The following is a 23,012-nucleotide window of genomic DNA, read 5'->3' on the forward strand; positions in this document are numbered from 1 at the left end:
TACGACTGCAAGTCTGCTACCCTAACCACTGGGCCATTGCGCCTCCAGTCAATGCTGCTGTTGCTGTTGTTGTTGTTGTTCAGCTTAAAGTCAGCCTTCATCAATCACACTTATGATAAAAGACATTCCAGATGTGACATTCTTTTAATTAAACAAAGCACTCAGGATCCGATCACACTATAGAGTGATTTGAAGAAGTTTTGACTGCTATTTCTAGCAAGTACAGTGACAAGGTAGAAGCACTTTTTTGGGCTCCCAATGATGTTGTTAATACAACTATTGTTGATAATGCCAGAACTGCTCTCATTAACCCATGTTCAAGCAAGGTCACATGACTAACACAACCTCACTCATTGGTTACTGGATCAGCTTGTCATGTAACTAACACAAGGGATACCTTTTTGGCGGATTCCTTAGCTAGTACTTGAAAGTTTCTATTTTCTAGGTGACCTAATTGGAAGTTGAGGAAAGTGTTATGAATGCATTGTAGCCAGAGTAAGAACAAGGGTGACAAAAAAAAAAAAGGGTTCATTCTCTTTCTTAATGCAGGGTAAATTGTATGAAAACTAGAGATAATTTAATAATTATAGGGATCTTTTTGGTTTGAACGGCATTTTTTTCTAGCGGTGCCATATGAAATTGTCACCCATAATTATGACCCTAGTATCGATCTATTGCATTTCAATCTGGGTTAGGGTTAGGGGTGGGGATGGGGGGAAGGGTATCTTTTTTTCATCACAAATGTAAATAAACCCAATCTGTTTCTTAAACAAGGGACATATTCATACGGCACAGAATGTTATTTACCTCAATGGACGTCATTGAATAGTTGAAATTGCAGAAATTGAAGAAAAAAAACAAATATCTTACAAACTATAGAATTTTCTCAATAAAGTCAAGAGAAAAAGATGTTTTATAAACACATTCTACCAGTATACGAAGTTTAAAATTTTTTAGTTACCTAGAAATTATGTTAAAAACTGCCGTTCAAACCGAAAAGATCCAATTATAGATATAACATGTATGTATATGATACATATATAATACAAAACCACATTAAAATACAAATCCAAAACTGAAGAAAACACGAACAGAAGCAAAGAAAGAAAAAAGAAGATGAAAGAAAGAAAAAAAAACATGAATTCAACACCAAGTGCTTCAATTGGTCACATACCATATGGTTCATTGAAACCTACTGAAGCAAGGCAACACACACGCAGTATTATCACAAGCAATGGTGAAGCTAAGGCATTGGAACAGCCAAGCACCCTCACGGATATTGCCTGGCACATAAGCTGGGTGAGCTGCCAATGACTGTATGATGTTTGTGCGTGAAGTACAGTTGCAAGGTAGTAAAACAAGGTCATTAACCCTTTAGTATTTAGTAACAATAAATGTCGTCCTTTTCAAGCCTAGCTAGGCTCATGGGCCCAGTTTCCCGGTTTCTGTGTATATATGCCCCCCCCCCCAGCTGGATGGGACGCTAGTCCATTACAGCATTACTCAAGAAACAGGAAGAGAGTGTGAGAGAAAGTTGTGGTGAAAGAGTACAACAGGGGTCACCACCACCCCTTGCTGGAGCCTCGTGGAGCTTTAGGTGTTTTCGCTCAATAAACAAACACAACGCCTAGTCTGGGAATCGAAACCGCGATCCTCCGATCACGTGTCCACTGCCCTAACCACTGGGCCATCGTGTCTCCACTTACTATTTAGTATCCGACCAAAATATTTTTGCCTGCTTTATATTCAAACTGGCCAGGTCCTGCCTCACACACCTACCCTATGCTGATAATGTAAAAATAAACAATCATATCACCAAAATCTTCATGTTACAAGATAATGCAAGCTTAATTCAAAACAATGTGAACAAAGAAGCAATTACATTTGACAGAGCAATCTGAATGCTAAAGGGTTAAATACAGAGAATACAAAAAAGACTGGAATGAAATGAGAATATGCGCTATTTGGATGTGTAATGTTAATGTACATGAACCAAAAACGTAAAAAACGTTGCCCTTTTCAAGATTAGCCAGGCTCAGGCGCCCGGTTTCCTGGTTTCTGTGGCATATGTATTCCACCCCAGGTGGACGGGACACCAGTCCATCACAGCATTACTCAAGAAACAGGAAGCGAGAGTGAGAAAAAGTTGTGGCCACCCCACCCTGCCGGAGCCTCGTGGAGCTTTTAGGTGTTTTCGCTCAATAAACACACACAACGCCTGGTCTGGGAATTGAAACTGCGATTCTCCAACTGCAAGTCCGCTGCCCTAACCAGTGGGCCATTGTGCTTCCACAATGTATATGAACTACAGAACACAAATGAGCCAAAAGAAAAATTGAGTATTAAAGGAATCAGATGTAGTGTGCAAGAGAGAAAGTTGAGCTGGTAAGGGCATGTGATATATAGGAAGGATGACAGGAAGTGTTCCTCTTTTACTCTTTTACTTGTTTCAGTCATTTGACTGTGGCCATACTGGAGCACCACCTTTAGTCAAGCAAATCAACCCCAGGACTTATTCTTTGTAAGCCTAGTACTTACTCTTTCGGTCTCTTTTGCCAAACCGCTAGGTTACGGGGACGCAAACACACCAGCATCAGTTGTCAAGCGATGTTGGAGGGACAAACACAGACACACAAACACACACACACATATACATATGTATATACATATATATGACAGGCTTCTTTCAGTTTCCGTCCACCAGATCCACTCATGAGGCTATAGTAGAAGACACTTGCCCAAAGTGCCACGCAGTGGGACTGAACCCGGAACCATGTGGTTGGTAAGCAAGCTACTTACCACACAGCCAACTCCTGCGCCTACATAGTTTCCTAGGGCGGCGAGCTGGCAGAAACGTTAGCGCGCCGGGAGAAATGCTTAGTGGTATTTCGTCTGTCGTTACGTTCTGAGTTCAAATTCCGCCGAGGTCGACTTTGCCTTTCATCCTTTCGAGGTCGATAAATTAAGTACCAGTTATGCACTGGGATCGATGTAATCGACTTAATATCTATGTCTATCCATGTTTGTCCCCTCTATGTTTAGCCCCTTGTGGGCAGTAAAGAAATATACATAGTTTCCTGTAGAAGAAACCTGTGGAAGATGAAGACCAAGTTGGCCATGGGAAAAAGAAGTAAAAGTGGATCTCATGCGAGTAACTCTCATAAAAAGAAATGACAAAAGACTGCAAGAAGAGGCGTGAGACTCTGCGAAGTAACTCCTGTCACCAACTCTTACAAGCATGGATAAACAGCTTTAAAAAACCAAACAAACAATAATAATGATGTGCTTGGGCTGATGTGATGCAGACCCCTTTCAGTGGCTGCTGGGTTAGCTAGTCACATGACTATTGTAAATGAAACTACATCATTTCTTGCTTAACAACCAACAGCACATGACACAAGCTTTCTCATTGGCTGCAATAACAGTGAAAAGTTAATGGAAGCCCAGTTAAAACCAACTCGATGAGGTTTATGAGGTTTACTTTGAACTTCTGAAGCTCCTGTGGTTAATTCATAGGTTATATTCTCACAGACAGACTAAGCATACCAATTAAAAGTATCACATAGGATTTCCATACGTATATTTATTCATACTTCTGCTATTGATAGCAGTTATATAATTCTATATATACATATATATTTACATACATTTGTACATCTACTTAAGTGTCTGTGGGAATGTTTATAGATAGCAAACTTCATTTACAATGAAATCTGTTGTCTTTCCTTTGCTAACAAATTAAGCGTTGGCTCTGTGTTTTTAATTTAGTTCAAAAAAAAAAAATAAGGGTTAGCTTACAGGAAGGGCATCCAGCTGTAGAAACTATGCCAAAACAGACTTGAATGTGGTGCAACCACCCAGCTTGCTAGCCCTGGTCAAACTGTCCAACCCCTGCCAGAATGGACAACAGACGCTAAATGATGATGATGATGAGGATATACACACACACACATTATGTATGCATGTATGACTGCATATATATATGTATATATATATATGTGTGTGTGTGTATATATATATATATGTATATATAGGTGCAGCTGTGGATGAGTGGTAAGTAGCTTGCTTACCAACCACATGGTTCCAGGTTCAGATTCACTCCATGTCACCTTGAGCAAGTGTCTTCTACAATAACCTTGGGCCGACCAAAACCTTGTGAGTGGATTTGGTAGACAGAAACTGAAAGAAGCTTGTTGAATATATAAATGTATAGATTTGCGTGTGTGTCGTGTATATATATATATATATATATATATATACGCATATATATATATATATATATATATATATATACACACATATATATATATACGCATATATATATATGCATATATATATACACATATATATACACATATATATACGCATATATATATACACACATATATACGCATATATATATACACACATATATATACGCATATATATACACACACACACACACATATATATACATACATATATACATATATATACATATATGCACATAAACCGTCCAACCCATGTCAGCATGGAAAACGGACGTTAAAGGATGATGATGATGATGATGATATGCACATATATACATATATATATACATATATATATATATATATATACATATACATATATATATATACATACACACACACACACACATGCACTGAAGAGGTGATTATTCGAAACATTAAAATTAATGTAACAAAATTTTACATAAAATAAACAGAAAACAGAAAAAAACAAAAAAACAAAAAAACCCAGAGATGTGACTATGTCATACTTGAAAGGATTTCATAATTAAGCCTCTAATTAATATTTCTGTCATGGGCCCCATATTATAAGCATGAGGTCATTGAGAAGAAACAAATATTTTTGTCCACTGCAAGTGAACCGTCATTAGAGGTCGTAACCTTTGCTGTAAGAATGGAGTGGACTTCCTGTTGGTGAGATAAGAAACAGCTAGTATAGAGAAAGTAATGGCAACCTGATGATAATCGCCAGAAATATCCTGTCATTTGACATTACTCATTATCTTGTTATGGCAGTGGAATTCCTATCAGAAATTCCCAATAGTCTAAAAACGACAAAGAAATGGACCTCGTGGGACAGTTAGAGGGTGGCTCTTTTTTATTTTTCTCTGTATCCGGAACCATGTGGTTTGGTAAGCAAGCCACTTACCACACAGCCACTCCTACACCTATGTATATGTATATATATATATATATATATATATATATATAGCAGGGCATTGGTGTGGTGAAATTAATGAGCGTATAATGTTTCTACTATGATTATGTAATTATTATGGCTTAATTTTGCTGAAATGCGTATTTATATACAGGGTGGCTCAAAAGTAGGTTTACAGTTATCATGCAGGCACTTTAAATATCTTTTAAAACATTTTATTACATTTAAATTTCTATCTTACAATCACATTGTTTATGCACATCTTAAACAGACAATGTTTAATCTCTCAAAGGCTCAAAATGTCCTCCTTCAACATAGCAACATTCTTCAAACCTCTTCAGAACACTCTTCAGATACACTCTAACACCATGTACCAGTCGTGGATGGAAAGGTTTTAATTTCAGCTTATGCATTAGGCATTGCAATGATGTTCTCGGCATGGATAGTTCTAGAGAAGCACATTGTGTGGAGTTTGAACTGTTTACAAATGTCATAGCTACTAACATCTCATTTTTTTCAGTCACAGAAGTCTTAGGGCATCCAGGTTTTGGTAAAAAAAAAAGAAACAATTACAAATTAAAAGGGAGCTTGACAAAAGCATAGACGTGGCTGTGTGGTAAGTAGCTTGCTTACGAACTACATGGTTCTAGGTTCAGTCCCACTGCGTGGCATCTTGGGCAAGTGTCTTCTACTATAGCCTCGAGCCGACCAAAGCCTTGTGAGTGGATTTGCTAGACGGAACCTGAAAGAAGCCTGTCGTAGATTAATATATATATATGTGTGTGTATATGCTTGTGTGTCTGTGTTTGTCCCCCCAACATCGCTTGACCACTGATGCTGGTGTGTTTATGTCCCCATAACTTAGCGGTTCAGCAAAAGAACCCAATAGAATAATTACTAGGCTTACAAAGAATAAGTTCTGGGGTCGATTTGCTCGACTAAAGGCAGTGCTCCAGTATGGCCACAGTCATATGACTGAAACAAGTGAAAGGTAAAAGAGAGAGTAATGAATGACACTGTTTGTATGACAGTGACGCTTATTTACTATCATGTGATGTCAAGGACACACAGACACACATTTATATGTTTATGTATTGGTTATAGTAGTGGGGAAGTAATGAACAAACAATTAGTCAAGGTAGGATTATAGTGTTTAAATTCATTTCATTCAATCTAAAAATAGGAAAATAATACAAAACACTTTTACTCTTTTACTTGTTTCAGTCATTTGACTGTGGTCAGGCTGGAGCACTACCTTTAGTCGAACAAATCGACCCTAGGACTTATTCTTTGGAAGCCTAGTACTTATTCTATCGGTCTCTTTTGCCGAACCACTATGTTACGGGGACGTAAACACACCAGCTTTGGTTGTCAAGCGATGTTGGGTTGACAAACAAATACACACACACACACACGCATATATATACATATATACGAAGGGTTTCTTTCAGTTTCCGTCTACCAAATCCACTCACAAGGCTTCGGTCATCCCAAGGCTATAGTAGAAGACACTTGCCCAGGGTGCCCGCAGTGGGACTGAACCTGGAACTATGTGGTTTCTAAGCAAGCTACTTACCACACAGCCACTCCTGCGCCTAATATATGTGTGTGAGTGTGTGTGCGCGGGCGTGCATGTGTGTGTGTGTGTGTAGGTGCATGGTTTAGTGGTTAGGAGATTTGGCTCACAATCATAAGATCATGAGTTTGATTCCTGGTGTTGCATTGCATCTTTGAACAAGACACTTTATTCCCCATTGCTCTAATCTGTTCAGCTGGCAAAAGTGAGTTGTACGTGTAATTCAAAGGGCCAGCTTTGTCACACTTCTCTGTGCCATGCCGAATCTCCCTGAGAACTACTTTAAAGGTACACATGTCTGTGGAGTACTCAGCCACTTGCAAGTTAATTTCAATAGCAGGCTGTTTTGTTGATCAGATCAATTGCAACCTTTGCCATCATAAACACAAAACTGTTGGAGAGCCAGACCCATGTATGTATATCTGTCTGTCTGTCTATTCTATTTTTTTAATTATTATAAATCTTCTACTGAGGAGGGAGCTAGTTTCAAAAGTATAAGGCTCCATCTTTGGGATGGAGTTAAGACAGACAAATTCATATTTGGAACTTGAGAAAAGTCTTTGCATATTTTTACTGTCCCACATGCAAGCATCCATGTATGTATTTATACGTGCATCAGGTACCAATTGCGTACTGGGGTCAGTCTAATAATGTATGTATGTATGTATGCATGTATGTATGTATGGATGGATAGATGGATGTGTGAGGGCTTCTTTCAGTTTCCATTTACCAAATTTTCTCAGAGCTATAGTTCCATGCAGTGAGACCAAACTGAACTTATGCAGCTGGGAGGCAAAACTCTCTACCACACAGCCAAGTACATATATGTCTCTATGTTCATAGATGTATCCATATGCACACACGCATATATATATATATATATATATATATATATATATATACACATATGTGTGTATTTGTGAGGCAGTGTGTACATGTATGTATGCTTATAGATATAAGCATATGTCCGCATATGCATAAATACTTAAAGATATATAGCTATGTATTTGTGTCTGTGTGTGTGTGTGTGTGTGTACATATTCTCAAACAAATTGAAATTAGCAGTATGATTTCAAGGAGTTTATCAAAACTATGATGAATTTATAAATGCATGTTTCTTCCATCCTTATTTCTTTATTGCCCACAAGGGGCTAAACACAGAGGGGACAAACAAGGACAGACAAACAGATTAAGTCGATTACATCGACCCCAGTGCGTAACTGGTACTTAATTTATCGACCCCGAAAGGATGAAAGGTAAAGTCGACCTCGAAGACTACACTTTCCCATCAGTCTCTGAAATAGTACATTTGGAGACATCTTCAAGGATAAAGATAGGTCATAGGTCACATGACTTTATCTGAAACGTTTGTATAAAGTAAGGCTATGTAAGATACAGCTGTTACTCACTCTCTCTCTCTCCACCCACACATATAACAGACATATGTATACACATATATCATCATCATGATTATTTAATGTCCATTTTTCTATGTCTGCATGGGGCAGATAGAATTTATTGAGGCAGATTTTATACAGCTGGATGCTCTTCTTGTTGCTAACACCCATTTCCAAGCAAGTTAATATTTGCACATGGAGATGCTTTACCTCATTAGTAATATTAACATTCTAAATCCAGAAACAGCGTTAATGAAAATGTTACACGTTAATTTAACATGTTAAACTTATCTTTATTAATGTATATGAAATTATACATAGATTTCCACAGATATAACTTGTGATACACCCATGGACCTTTTTCGTTGGAAATTTTTGCCTACTGCACTAAAAAGTTTCCCCACCTCTGATTTAAACTGAATTTAAAGTAATACCATATTGGTAGGGTACTAATAAATGTTTTAGTATTATTGCTCCCTTCTGTTTTCGGTCATAGGCCAAATTAGCCCTCCGCAGGAACTAGCTCAAAAGTCTACATGAAGTGTGGCTTTTAAGCTAGTACATAAATATATGAACACACATACACAACTAACTTCTTAAGATTTCTGCCGACCAATTCCACTCAAAGACTTTGGTCGACTCAAAGCTCTAGCGGAAGACACTTGTCCAAGGTGCCACATATATTTAAGAAGTAAGCTTCTTAAGTACACGTCCACACCTGCACTACACACACACAAGGGTGTTTTTATGTGTTTTGATTATAATAATCTGGTTTTTCTCAAATCTGTTTCATTTCTATCTCAGAAAGATAATATTCACAGCCATAAAACTTCTTAATTCCTCTTCAATATTTTATTGACCACTTTGTCTCATTTTTAGGTGGATTCAAAAGTGTCTTCTCAAATACATGTGTTCTCTATATGTGTGTATATATGTATGTGTAAATGTATGTATATATGTATATATGCATCTCTTTATCTATCTACATAAAAGTACATGCACACATACTCACACACACATACATGAATATCATTATATCATTTTATATTCCAATATAGACATACACACACATACATATATACATGTACACATAATTTTTATACCTCCATACGTACACACATATATACATATGCAGACCACATAAATACACATTATTTTATCTATCTATATACATACATACACATATGCATGCACAAACACATATATACATATTTTTTATACCTGTAGTCATACAATCACACATATGCATATACACAAACATATTTTAAATGCCTACATACATACATACAGGCACACACATGTACATACAGACTCACACACATATAAACCTATCATTTTATATTTCAATATACATACAAGCACACACATCTTTTATTTTTTTAAGTGTTTTAGTCATTAGACTGTGGCCATGCTGGGGCACTGCTTTGAAGAACTTTAGTCAAATGAATTGATACCAAAACTTATTTTTTTGTAAAACCTGGTACTTATTCTATTGGTCTCCTTTGTCGAACTGCTGAGTTATGGGAATGTAAACGCCCCAATACTGGTTGCCAAAGTGGTGAGGGCCAAACAGATACACCAAGACACATGCCCATATACAGGGTTGGCCAAAAGTCACCTGACAGTAAATGAAAACAAATTTAATTCCAAGATTTATTTATGTTCAATAACTGAATGAATTTAATAAAAGTATCTAGATAAGAAATAGCATGAAAATTGTTCAAACTGAAATCCTTCTTCAGCGACACATTTTTCCATTCGAGTCAATACAGAATTACAGATAGTATTTATGGAATCTTGGTTTACCGTTGGGTGACTTTTGACCAACACTGTATACATACACACATATATATAGGCGTAGGAGTCACTGATTTTTATACAGTTAAGCTTTTATAAACTCTCCCTACACTCTTAGGAGTACCCATGTCTTGCCTCCCAAGTTTCATTTGACGATTTGACTGAGGAATGGCAAACGAGATGGCTGCACCAGGATCCAATCTGATCTGGCAGGGTTTCTACAGCTGGATGCCTTTCCTAACACCAATCACTCCGAGAGTGTAGTGGGTGCTTTTACGTGCCACAGGCACGAAGGCCAGTCAGGCGGTACTGGCAACGGCCACGCTCAAATGGTGTTTTTTACGTGACACCTGCACAGGAGCCAGTCCAGCGGCACTGACAACAACCTCACTCAAATGTTTTTTGTTTTTATTAATTTTTTGGCATGCTTATTTTACCACAGAAATAATTAAAATCTAAAAAAATTATAAATACCTATTGGCCGCAGAAATCCGTGATATTCTAAGGAACCCCGTGATATAAATTTACATACATTAGCCAAAAACATCCACGGTGTACGGAAGACGCAATAGGTGAACCGCGATATGGCAAATGATTACTGGATATACACACATAAGTACTGAAATGTAACACCTCCTCTTATTCTACACATCACAAGTTTTACAAGATAACAATAAACGTTTAAATCGGAACATTTAATTCGTTGTCATCAAATAAAAAGAGAGAAACAAACAGAAGACTCAAAAGCCTGGAATTATAGAAAACTTCCCAGGGAAATTGCAGTCATTAACATGAGCTATTAAATTGATCAGAGACAGAAAAATGCCTAGAAATAGATTATAATCCTTTCAAGACAGTAATTCTGTGTAAACATTTGTATTTATTAGCTGGGTTGATTTGTGAGTTGAGGCTATGATAAATAGTAGGTACATGGCTTGTCATTACAACAGTTTAAATAGTATGGCTACATTACTTGAAGGGTAGCTTAATTGTGTGTTTCTACCCAGTGTAAATAACACTATTTATCAAACAGTGAGAAAAAAACGGCTGCCATTTAGTACAGCTACCTTCCATAAGTAATGGCTGAATAGTTCCAATACAGCCGAACAAATGACATCAGTTATTTTGTGGGGCAATTTTCAGTTTCATTCTGACCCTGTCAGAATGTTGCATGCTTTCTGAAGTTAGGTGATATATAAATGAAATCAATTATTTGTACTGAAAATCCTCGAGTATAGTCCACCCTTGAGTATAATATGTAGGGGATTTTTAGGGGGCTGTACCCCTGAGAAACCTAAACCTTGTGTATAATATGCACCCCTTCTCTAACTTGAGTCAAGGAGGTCTATATAACGTCCTTGGTTTGTAAAACTGTATAGGATAACGTCCTTTATTATTATTATTGTATATATAACATAATGCAAACGTGTAGCTCTTTTGTGCATTTTGTTTGCAGAAATAAAGAAATAACAGTAATAACGTTTAATAAATGTTGCTTACTGCAAGTTATGGATGATTCTTTTATGACTTCATTGCTTTTAGGCTTAGCTTAAGGTATTTTCACGCCTGACATCACTAAATGCGTCTGAATAAACATTGCCGGACAGCAAATAGAGACTCAGGCATTGCTGAGAAAACAATTTTCAATTTTAACCTCGTATATAGCACCTTTAAGTTTTGGGAAAAAAAAGAGGATTATACTCGAGGATTTACGGTACTTGTGGTAGTATATATTATGCAATCAGACCCAAACATACTCCGAGCAGCTATTTATGTTGATAGGTTGTGCTTGAGGAGACCTATTGAGTCAAGTACATCAACATCAAAATAAAAATCAAATGGAAATTGTAGTTGTAATACCTGTGCCAGTGGCATGTAAAAAACACCATTCGAACGTGGTCAATGCCAGCACTGCCTTGACTGGCGTTCGTGTCAGTGGCACATAAAAAGCACCAACCGATCATGGACGTTGCGAGCCTCCTCTGGCCCCTGTGCTGGTGGCACGTAAAGCACCCACTAAACTCACAGAGTGGTTGGCATTAGGAAGTGTGTGTGTATACATTTTTGTGTCTCTGTTTGTCCTCCCAACATCGCTTGATAACCAATGCTGGTGTGTTATGTCCCCGTAACTTAGCAGTTCAGCAAAAGAAACCGAAAGAATAAGTACTAGGCTTTCAAAGAATAAGTCCTGGGGTCGATTTTCTCAACTAAAGGCAGTGCTCCAGCATGGCCACAATAAAAGAGTGAAGCAAGAGTAATCCTTTCTATTATAGACACAAGGCTTGAAATATGGGGGAGGGGATAGTCAATTACATCGACCCCAGTTCTCAACTGATACTTAATTTATCAACCCCCAAAAGAATGAAAGGCAAAGTCAACCACAGCAGAATTTGAACTCAGAATGTAACGACAGGCAAAATACCACTAAGCATTTTGTCTAGCATGCTAACGATTCTGCCAGCTTGCCGCCTTAAGAATGATAATAAAAACAACGATAAACATCACCTTCTTCAAGCCTAGCCAGGCTCATGGGCCCGGTTTCCCAGTTTCTGTGGCGTATGTGTTTCCCCCAACTGGACGGGATGCCAGTCCATCACAGCGTTATTCAAGAAACAGGAAGAGAGAGTGAGAAAGTTGTGGCGAAAGAGTACAACAAGGGTCGCACCACCCTCTGCCAGAGCCTCGTGGAGCTTTTAGGTGTTTTCGCTCAATAAACACACACAACGCCCAGTCTGGGAATCGAAACCGCGATCTTCCCAGCGCGAGTCCACTGCCCTAACCACTGGGCCATTGCGCCTCCACAATAATAATAATGTAAAAAGCACCAACTGATCGTGGCCGTTGCCAGCCTCGCCTGGCACGTAAAAAGCACCCACTACACTCACGGAGTGGTTGGCGTTAGGAAGGGCATCCAGCTGTAGAAATACTGCTAGATCAAGTCTATAGCCTGGTGCAGCCTTCTCGCTTCCCAGACCCCGGCCGAACCGTCCAACCCATGCTAGCATTGAAAACGGATGTTAAACGATGAATAATAATAATAATAATAATAATGATGATAATAATAATAATTAATTCTTTTTATGAACGGAGGGAAAACAGTCCCTCTTTTTAAAATGCAATGTTAAGAATTTCATGTAAAATTAAGATAGAGATAAGTCATACACTTGACCTAATTACAAACTCATTGATCTGACAAAAAGAGGTGTGGAAAGAATAGTTAGTATGACTTTCATACTTAATCTGTTTAAACTACTACAGTAATTACACGCAATTGATTAAATTAATGAGGTCAGAAGACAGAGTTTTGATTTAGAAAGCAAAAGAGACAAGAGAGATGGGAAGGAGGAATATAAGTTCAGGGTGAATGACATTCTATAGTCAAATGATCAGACACCTTCCTGATTAAGCACAAATATCCACCAATGGGATGTAGGGCTCGTGGCTAAAATGACCCACCCTTCCTCCACATGTTCAAGCTGTGCTACCTCCACCTGGTTGCAATGTTACCTCAATTAAGTGGATAGTGTCAGAGCTATGCCGTCGGGAACTTCGGGAACTGCCGTTACGTTCTCAGTTCAAATTCCGCCAAGGTCGACTTTGCCTTTCATCCTTTCGAGGTTGATAAATTAAGTACCAGTTATGCACTGGGGTCGATGTAATCAACTTAATCCGTTTGTCTGTCCTTGTTTGTCCCCTCTATTTTTAGCCCTTATTGGGTAGTAAAGAAATAGGTATTTCATGTCTTTACAGTCTGAGTTCAAATTCCGCCAAGGTTGACTTTGCCTTTCATCCTTTCGGGGTTGATAAATTAAGTACCATTTGCATACTGGAGATTGATCTAATTGACTGGACCCATCCCAAAAATTTCGAGCCTTGTGCCTAGAGTAGAAAAGATTACTTATACTTTTTCTTCCAAAGTTTTGGAAGAAAAAAATATCTCTATATATATAAACAGCAAAATGTCTCTGCGCATGTCCTTTATACAAATCCACAATTGTTCAGTTAGAGGGCTCGCACTTTCTATTGTCATTCAAAACCATCCAAGGGTGGTCGTGCACATCTTTACATTTCCCCAGTCACCCCGCAAAGCCATTAAAAAATCAATAGCAGTAACCTTTTTGTGAATTTTCTATCCAAAACCCAATCAAATTGCCCGAAACTTGATACGCCAATTGAATGCCAGCTAGCTGTGTGATTGGTCGGAGACTTGGACAGTACTCACGTGTATGTGTGCACGCACGCAGCTGTATATACATGCAGTAGCTATGACCCGGCAACGCCGGGTCATAGTGCTAGTAAATAATAAATGAGTGGAAATTGAACCGGTGTGTTAGACAATAAGGCATTATGACAGTATGACTCTCCCCAGACACAACATAACTTTATCAGTCTCATGTGCAAAGATTTCATTCTTGATTCTTGTGGGAATATTCTAAATGCCTTAAACTTCATATGCCTGACCACATATAGTATGTATGTATGTTACCAACAAAGGTACACTTTAAATTTTGCTAAGCTGTTTCTAATTCTAGCAACTATACTTTCAAATCATCCTTCTCCATAAGGTAAGCTTCTTTCTGTTTCTTATTTTTTTATTGCCCACAAGAGGCTAAACACAGAGGGGACAAACAAAGACAGACAAAGGGATTAAGTTGATCACATCGACCCCAGTGCGTAACTGGTACTTAATTTATCGACTCCGAAAGGATGAAAGGCAAAGTCGACCTCGGCGGAATTTGAACTCAGAACGTAGCGGCAGACGAAATACCACAAAGCATTTTGCCCGGCATGCTAACGTTTCTTATTTCTTTACTGCCCACAAGGGGCCAAACATAGAGGGGACAGGCAAAGGGATTAAGTCGATTATATCGATCCAAGTGCATAACTGGTAATTAATTTATCGACCCCGAAAGGATGAAAGGCAAAGTCAACCTCGGCGGAATTTGAACTCAGAATGTAACAGCAGACAAAATACTGCTAAGAATTTCGCCCGGTGTGCTAATGTTTCTGCCAGCTCGCCGCTTCTTTCTGTTTCTACCTACCAAATCTACTCACACACCTTTGGTTGGCCCAGGGCTTTAGTAGAAAACACTTGCCCAAAGTGTCATGCAGTGGAACTGAACCTGGAACCATGTGGTTAGGATGCAAACTTCTTACCATACAGCCACACTGGCATCTATACATGAGCATACCACTAAGTCGTCCTTGATTCCTAGTGACAGCTGTAATTATAGTTAGACTAAATAATCTATGTACAACAATGCAATGTATTTATAAAGTATTTAGATCTATAAGATGTATTCAATCTACATTATTACAGTTTTGTATATTTGCTAAAGGAATAAAGCACTTGGTGACATACAGAAATATATTCAATTGAAATATGTAGATATCTTTAACTTTGTTTCAGTCATTGGACAACGACCACCTTGAAAGGTTTAGACAACGACCACCTTGAAAGGTTTAGTCAAACAAGTCAACCCCAGGACTGAATTTGTTTTTTTTAAGAATGGTACTTATTTTATTGGTCTTGTTCTCCAAATTAAGTTATGGGGAAAGTAAACAAATCAGCACCAGCTGTCAAGCAGTGGTGGAGAACAAACACAAACACACACATACCTTTATTTTTCATCTTTTATTTGTTTCAGTCATTAGACTGTGGCCAAGCTGGGGCACTTCCTTGAAGAATTTTAGTTGAATGAATCGACTCCAGTACCTATTCTAGCCATCACTTTTGCCAAAACACCAAGTTACGAGGATGTAAACACACCAACACCAGTTGTCAAGCAACACACACACACACACACAGAGTGGGCTTCTTTCAGTTTCCATCTACCAGATCCACACACAAGGCTTTGGTCAGCTAAGAGCTATAGTAGAAGATATTCGCTTAAGTTGCAGCACAGTGGGACTGAACTCAAAACCATGTGGTTGGGAAGCAAATTTCTTATAGCTGTACCTATGCCTATATTTAGTATAGGAGTAATACACTCAATCACATTCGGAGATTTACCCAATTGAAACATACTTTTGATACAGATAATCTAAGTATAAAAATAGAGATAATTGTTTCGGACAATTGTTATCTTGATAACAACTCACTTCATTTTATAAAATTCATAAAATATTTGCAGCGTGGAAGGTGTTTATAAGCCATTTAAGAAACACACAAAACCGTTAGATTCACTTCAACATTTAAATTTAATTTGTCAAAATATTTTTGTCGCTCTGAGACCACGACCTGTTCACTGACAAAACTTTGTGCTGCATCTTAAAATATTTGTTTTATGAACTGTAAAAGGATGTAAGTTTGGACTTTTTAGGACAGAAGCATTCTTTAATGAAATTTAGACATTTAACTAATTAATTTCTACCATTCTGAGAGAAATTTTGTCCCTCTTACTTTCCCTCTGTCTCTAACTCTCTCTCTTTCTCACTGTCACTCAATTTTCTCTCTCTATCTCTCTTTTTCTCTGTTTGTCTCTCTCTTTCTTTCTTTCTATCTCTATCTCTCCTTTCTCTGACTGTCTGTCTCTCTTTTTCTCTTTGTTTATATCTCTCTCTTTCTCTCTGTTTCAAACAGGTGAAGTAATTGTTCATAATTGTATCACCCCTCTCCCCAGTTTATAACTGGTACATATCTTATTTATCCTGTGCAAATGAAAGCCAAAGTTGATAAGTAAGATTTAAAGTCAAAACTAGAAAACCATTTAGCATACCAACTAATTGATTTCTTTAACTCTTCAGCATTTAAACTGACCATATCCAGCCCAAATATTTCACTTGTTTTATGTTCAAACCAATCAGATCCTACCTCTTACACCTATCTTACAATGTCATACTAAAAATAAATGATCACATCACCTAAACCCTACAACTATGAAATAAAAAGGTGAAGATCCCTTTCGGTCATGAATGACCATGGGATTGCACCTAGAAAGTTAACCAGGCACCTAGGTTAGAATACCTGGTCACTAACTAGATCAGGTCAACTCAGATCACAAGATCATGGTACCAAATCTGTAGGCCATGATGATACTGTAGCAGTGGTGATGAAGAGACAATGATGGCCATGATAATGATGCTTTGCACTATAGGCAGAAGGCCTGAAATTTCAGAAGGAGGAGTTGAGTCAATTACAGTGACCCCAGGGCTTGACTGGTACTTATTTTATTGACCCTGAAAGGATGAAAGGTAAAGTCAACCTCAGTGAAATTTGAACTCAGAACGTAAAGACAGATGAAATGCTGCTAAGCATTTTGCCCAACGTGCAAACGATTCTGCCAACTTGTTGCGATATGACTAAAAGCGATGCTCCAGCATGGCCACAGTCAAATGACTGAAACAAGTAAGTAAATGATAATAATGATTTCAAATTTTGGCGCAAGGCCAGCAATTTCGGGGAGTGGGTAAGTCAGTTGCAACAACTGGTACTTATTTTATCGACCCCGAAAAGACGAAAGGCAAAGTCAACGTTTGGTGGAATTTGAACGAGGAATGTAAAGGCGGATGAAATGCTAAGCATTTTGTCCGGCATGCTAACGATTCGGCCTTATGACCATGATAATAATAATAACAATCAAGATCAAGAGGCAATGAAGATAATGATAATGATGGTGGTAGCGATGATGATGATAATGACAACGATGATAATGATGTTAAAGATGTAAGATCAATATTTGTTATTTGGAACATTTTCTTTATCGCATCGTGATAATCCTTTCACATCATCTCTTACAGCATGGATTATTTCTCTTTATTTCTGCCTCTTCATCACTCAATATTGGCGATTACATCTGTTTGTGCACATCATTTACATATTTACTTTTAAAGTATATAAAGGTTGGATCTTTTCGGTTTGAACGGCAGTTTTTTCTAGCGGTGTCATATGAAATTGTCACCCATAATTATGACCCTAGAATCGATCTATTGCATTTCAATCTGTTTTAGGGTTAGGGGTGGGGGAAGGGTATCTTTTTTTCTTCATAAATGTAAATAAACCCAATCTGTTTCTTAAAGGAGGGACATATTCATACGGCACAGAATGTCTTTTACCTCAATAGACGGCATTGATTGGTTGAAATTGCAGAAATTGAAGAAAAAACCCCACAAATATCTTACAAACTATAAAATTTTCTCTATAAAGCCAAGAGAAAAAGATGTTTTAAAAACACATTCTACCAGTATACGAAGTTTTAAATTTTTTAGTTACCTAGAAATTATGTTAAAAACTGCCGTTCAAACCGAAAAGATTCAAGGTTTGTTTCCCAACATGTACACACACACACACTAACACTGAGGAAGCAGTTAGAAAGTAAATAGATAATAACTCATTTAAAAATTTATCAACATGACTGAAACAAGTAAAAGAATAAAAGAACATCACGGATATCCTTTATTTCGTTTACTTGTTTCAGTTATTTGACTGCGGCCATGTTGGAGTACTACCTTAAACGGTTTTTAGGTAACAAATACTCAAATATAATTTACTAGCAGTATCGCCCGGCGTTGCTCGGGTTTGTTTCGACCCTTTAGAATTAGAATTTTTGAAAAGTAAAAATTTTGCATTTAGCTTGTTATTCTCTTTAAGTTGAACATTTTTCTGGTTGAAATACACCGAAAAATGGCGACACAGCAGTCAAAAAATCGTAAAAAGTAGGGATTTTCATAGAAAAAAAGCACCTTTTTGATGTAAATAATTTTTGCTCTTAACATAGTCCGATTTGGATTTTTTCTTCTACGGAAGGAAGAGCAAGCCTTCTTCTATCATACTCTCAATTTTGGTCAACTTGCGCCGCAGGGTCTCGGAGGAGATAGTGTTAGTTGAAGGCTACCAAACCTGCCATACACAGACAACTTCAGCTTTATATATATAGAGATTACTCTGACACTAGACGAATAAGATTTTATGATGTTTATGCATTTCTCTAGTATTATTAGTGACTTAAGTGAAGTGACATGTCTTTCACTAGTAATTGAACCCAAGTTGTAGTAATTGAACCCAAGTTGTAGAATTTTTGACTGACCAAAAAGTGTATTATGAAAGACGGAAGAGAGGATGCGAGTTGGTAGAATGGTGAACACACCGGACAAAATGCTTAGGGGCATTTCTTCCGGTTTTTATGTTCTGAGTTCAAATTCCGCCGAGGTCGACTTTTCCTTATTTCTTTCGAGGTCGATAAAATGTTCCAGTCGAGCAATGAGGTCGATGTAATCGACTCAGCCCCTATCCAAAATTTCAGGTTTTATGCATATATTAGAAACAATTATGAAAGAAAAAAAGACGGCGAGTTGGCAAAATCGTCTAAATATTTGAAGAAATGTTTAGCAGTATTTCTTCTGGTTTTTATATGTTCAGAGTTCAACCTCTGCTGAGATCAGCTTTGCCTTTCATCCTTCTGATATGAGTCAAGTTTTGGAGTCGCTGGTATCGACAAACCCTACTCAGAATTGGAGACCTTGAAAACTGTTAAGAAGTTGGGGTGTTAATTGGATGCGGTGACTGGGCCTTTCCCGATGGTATTTCTTAATAGCATGGCTGTGTGGTAAGTAGCATGCTTACTAACCACATGGTTCCGGGTTCAGTCCGACTGCGTGGCACCTTGGGCAAGTGTCTTCTAATATAGCCTTGAGCCAAGCAAAGCCTTGTGAGTGGATTTGGTAGACGGAAACTAAAAGAAGCCCGTCGTATATATATATATATATATATATATATATATATATATATATATATATGTATGTATGTATGTATGTATGTAAAAAAATACAAACTGGGACAAGAACGCAAAACATTTAGAAGACGATACAAAAAACATGGACGGGACATTCGAAGCCTTCAATCTTCAGTCAAGAACCGGATCATCCTCGCAATTTCGGCTGATTAATCTTGAGATTGCTCCAATCTGGCCAGCCCCAAGGGAAAACAAAGCTAAGCGCATTAGATTCCTTGGAAGAAAACTTCGAATGTATACAAAACAAGGACAGAAAAACGGACGATGTTACACGAATATGAATACAAAAATAATACGTAAAAACAACAATAATAATAATAATATGTTTGTGTGTCTGTGTTTACGTCCCTGTAACTTAGCGGTTCGGCAAAAGCGACCGATAGAATAAGTACTAGGCTTACAAAGAATAAGTCCTGGGGTCGATTTGCTCGATTAAAGGCGGTGCTCCAGCATGGCTACAGTCAAATGACTGAAATAAGTAAAAGAGTCTTAATTTCCACCAACAATCGAAACCGCGACTGAGAAAAATGAGAACAGGCGACAGATACATCGTGACTGACCTGGTTTGACATGATAGTTTAAGAAAGGTCCGAGTTCAAAGAATGTTGAGGAGTGTCAAGTAGACACATCTATCCGACAGGTGATTGTAGGAAGGGGTGGAATAACTAAGTAGGTATTTAGCATAAAGCTAAGGGTTAATTTCAGCAAAGTGAGCTGCTACGTACTGACCGATACCTCACAGCACGCCTCTACTCACGATACAAATCTATGTTATTTTATCAATTATATTAATTGTTTTGGCTGATCCAAACGATCACCAATGCGAATAAACTATGTGTGTTTGGATCTGTTGAAAAACTGCTTTTACTAAAAAAACAACTGGTTGAAAAATTAAATTTGGTTTAAACGAAATATAAAAACATCCCAATTAACAAGGTATATTTTAAGACAGGTGGACGTTATGATTTTTGAAGTGAAACCGTCAAATATTCGGATTTGCTTCAGTAAGGAAGTATATGTTGATTAATGTGTGTGTAATTTCCGGCCAAAAGTGTCAAGAAGAGGGTATCTGTTTTAAAAGAAAACTAAAGAATTATAAGAAAACTTACTTGAATGATATATTTGGAATTTGGTGAGTCTTTGCTTCCCCCACGAACAGGTGCCGTCGTTTGCGTTATAGTTGCTCCTTCGATCTCTCCAGGGGTTTTACCAACATGAGTCTTACAGTAAACTTCTTTGTCCATATTCCCGTTGATGCGGTCGTTGCGATAGAATGTCTGTTGGGTAAGAGGCATGCCGCAGATTCGACATCGAAAACATTGTTTATGGAACTGTACATCAGGTCCAATGCTAACCATTTCATCGGGACGTGACACGGTTTTGTTACACCTAAGACATGGATTAACTTCATCGGGCTCCGCCTGACGTTCGAACTTGTATTCGTATAGGGTTGCCCTCTCATAAGCGAAACTATATTTAAAAGCAGGTTTTCCATCGGACTGATCACGATCTACTGGAGACCCTTTCCTCGATGAACCAGAGTTGTCCAAAGCCATATCGTTAAATCAAAGTGAAACAAAATATTTAAATCATTAAACCAAATATAGCAATGGTTTCTTTTTTTTTTTTGAATATTTTTTTAGGTTAAAAAAACGTTTATATTAATTGTATAGTCATATAAATTAACGTATTCCAACGATAGAAATGAAGTCCTGTGATTCATACATCAAAAAGTGTTTGTAAACAAAATTTCCCACACTAGGTCAATAAAGATCATACGGCAGTACATCCCTTCTTGGGTCGGTAACATCATAATAGAGAAAAAGAGGCGTGCAGAAAACCTGGCGTTGAACTTAATTCATATCAGGTACCGCATACGGCAGTTGATCAAGGCTAATTAACTGTTGAGAACTTCATTAAACAACGGTCTACACAGCATCTCCGTACAACGATTCTCATTGTGAGCTTTACCGATGTTTTCCTCCTGGCTGAGAAAGTGAGTTGTGCGTGTGTGACCCAGTTCAGGATCACATACCTGTTTATTGTCTCTGCTTAAGCAAAACAACCACCTGAGGCCCTGCAACCTGTATGATAAACTCTGCCAATAAGATTGAGGCTACTTCTCCTGGTTACCTGTCTTATAACAAACTATGTAATATTGTCGTCACAGCATTTTACACCTTAACACTCACTCAAATAACTCCCCCTCTCTCCTGCTTAACTGATTCCCGCCCTCCGTCTCTCTCTCTCTCTCTCTGTGCCACTCTCTTTCTTTCTCTCTCTCTATGCCCCTCTCTGTCTCTCGCTCTGCCTCTCTCTTTTTATCTTTCTATCTGTTTCTCTCTGCCCCTCTCTCTCTCTCTTTGCCTCTCTCTTTTTATCTTTCTATCTGTTTCTCTCTGTCTCTCACTCTCTCTTTCTGTCTGCTTATTTCTCTCTCTACTTCTTTCTTCCCACTCTCTAGTGTTTTCTCTCTTTCCCTTTTATCTCTAAAACAATCTCTTTTCGTTTCTTTCTCTCTCTCTTTCTCTGTCTGCCTGCTGTCTGTCTATCTCTGTCTGTTTGTCTGTCTCCCATCTCCCTCTCTCTCTCTTTCTCTCCACACACACACACAAACACAAACATATATTCATACATACACGCTGGCATACGCACAGGCATATCCAAGGAAGAAGTCACTGGTTGCAATAATAGAGGGAAGTTTCAGATACTAGTAAATAAATATAAAAGGAATACTGACTAATCTGTATTTTGTTTACATGCATACTGATATGTATATGACGTTTCATTCATATATATGTGTGTATATCTATGCAAATATATATGCCTGTATATTTATATGTATGCGTGTGCATATATATACTCACGCGCGTGTACGTACATACACACACACAGGTGGCCGATAGCCGACCAACATTCAATGTCTTGGTCATTAATTTTTCCCACCATACTCTGACCTTTAAGTTCTCCAGTTAAAGTTAGACTCTCTCTCTCTCTTTCTATATATATATATATATATATATATACTTTATTTAAAAGCAGCAGAAATTCAACAAAACCTGTTACTCGGAGTTTCACGTTCCCGTTCGTCGGACAGTTTTGTTAAAATAGAACCGATATGACAATTCTATCAAGACTTGAGAATTGTCATATCGGTTCTATTCTAGCAAAAACTGTCCGACGAACGGGAACGTGAAACTCTGAGTAACAGGTTTTGTTGAATTTCTGCTGCTTTTAAATAAAGCATATTACTCTACCCCTGGTATTTGAGTACTCTTTTTTTCCACCTTGTTTCACATTTATGTGTTTACTCCGGTATATATATATATATATATACACACACAC

The 23,012-nt window shown here is 37.8% G+C and overlaps 1 protein-coding gene across 1 annotated transcript in view; it reads right to left on the reverse strand.

The window, feature by feature from the left end:
• Positions 1 to 20,901, reverse strand: part of LOC115224874 (hillarin) — a 54,913-nt gene extending 34,012 nt beyond the window's left edge. The window contains exon 1 of the mRNA XM_029795827.2: positions 20,777 to 20,901. The gene's annotated coding sequence lies outside the window, so the exon portion shown is untranslated. The remainder of the gene's footprint in view (positions 1 to 20,776) is intronic.
• Between the last annotated feature and the right edge of the window lie 2,111 nt (positions 20,902 to 23,012).

The sequence above is a fragment of the Octopus sinensis genome, linkage group LG26 (assembly GCF_006345805.1).
Source record: "Octopus sinensis linkage group LG26, ASM634580v1, whole genome shotgun sequence".
Lineage (NCBI taxonomy): Eukaryota > Metazoa > Mollusca > Cephalopoda > Octopoda > Octopodidae > Octopus > Octopus sinensis.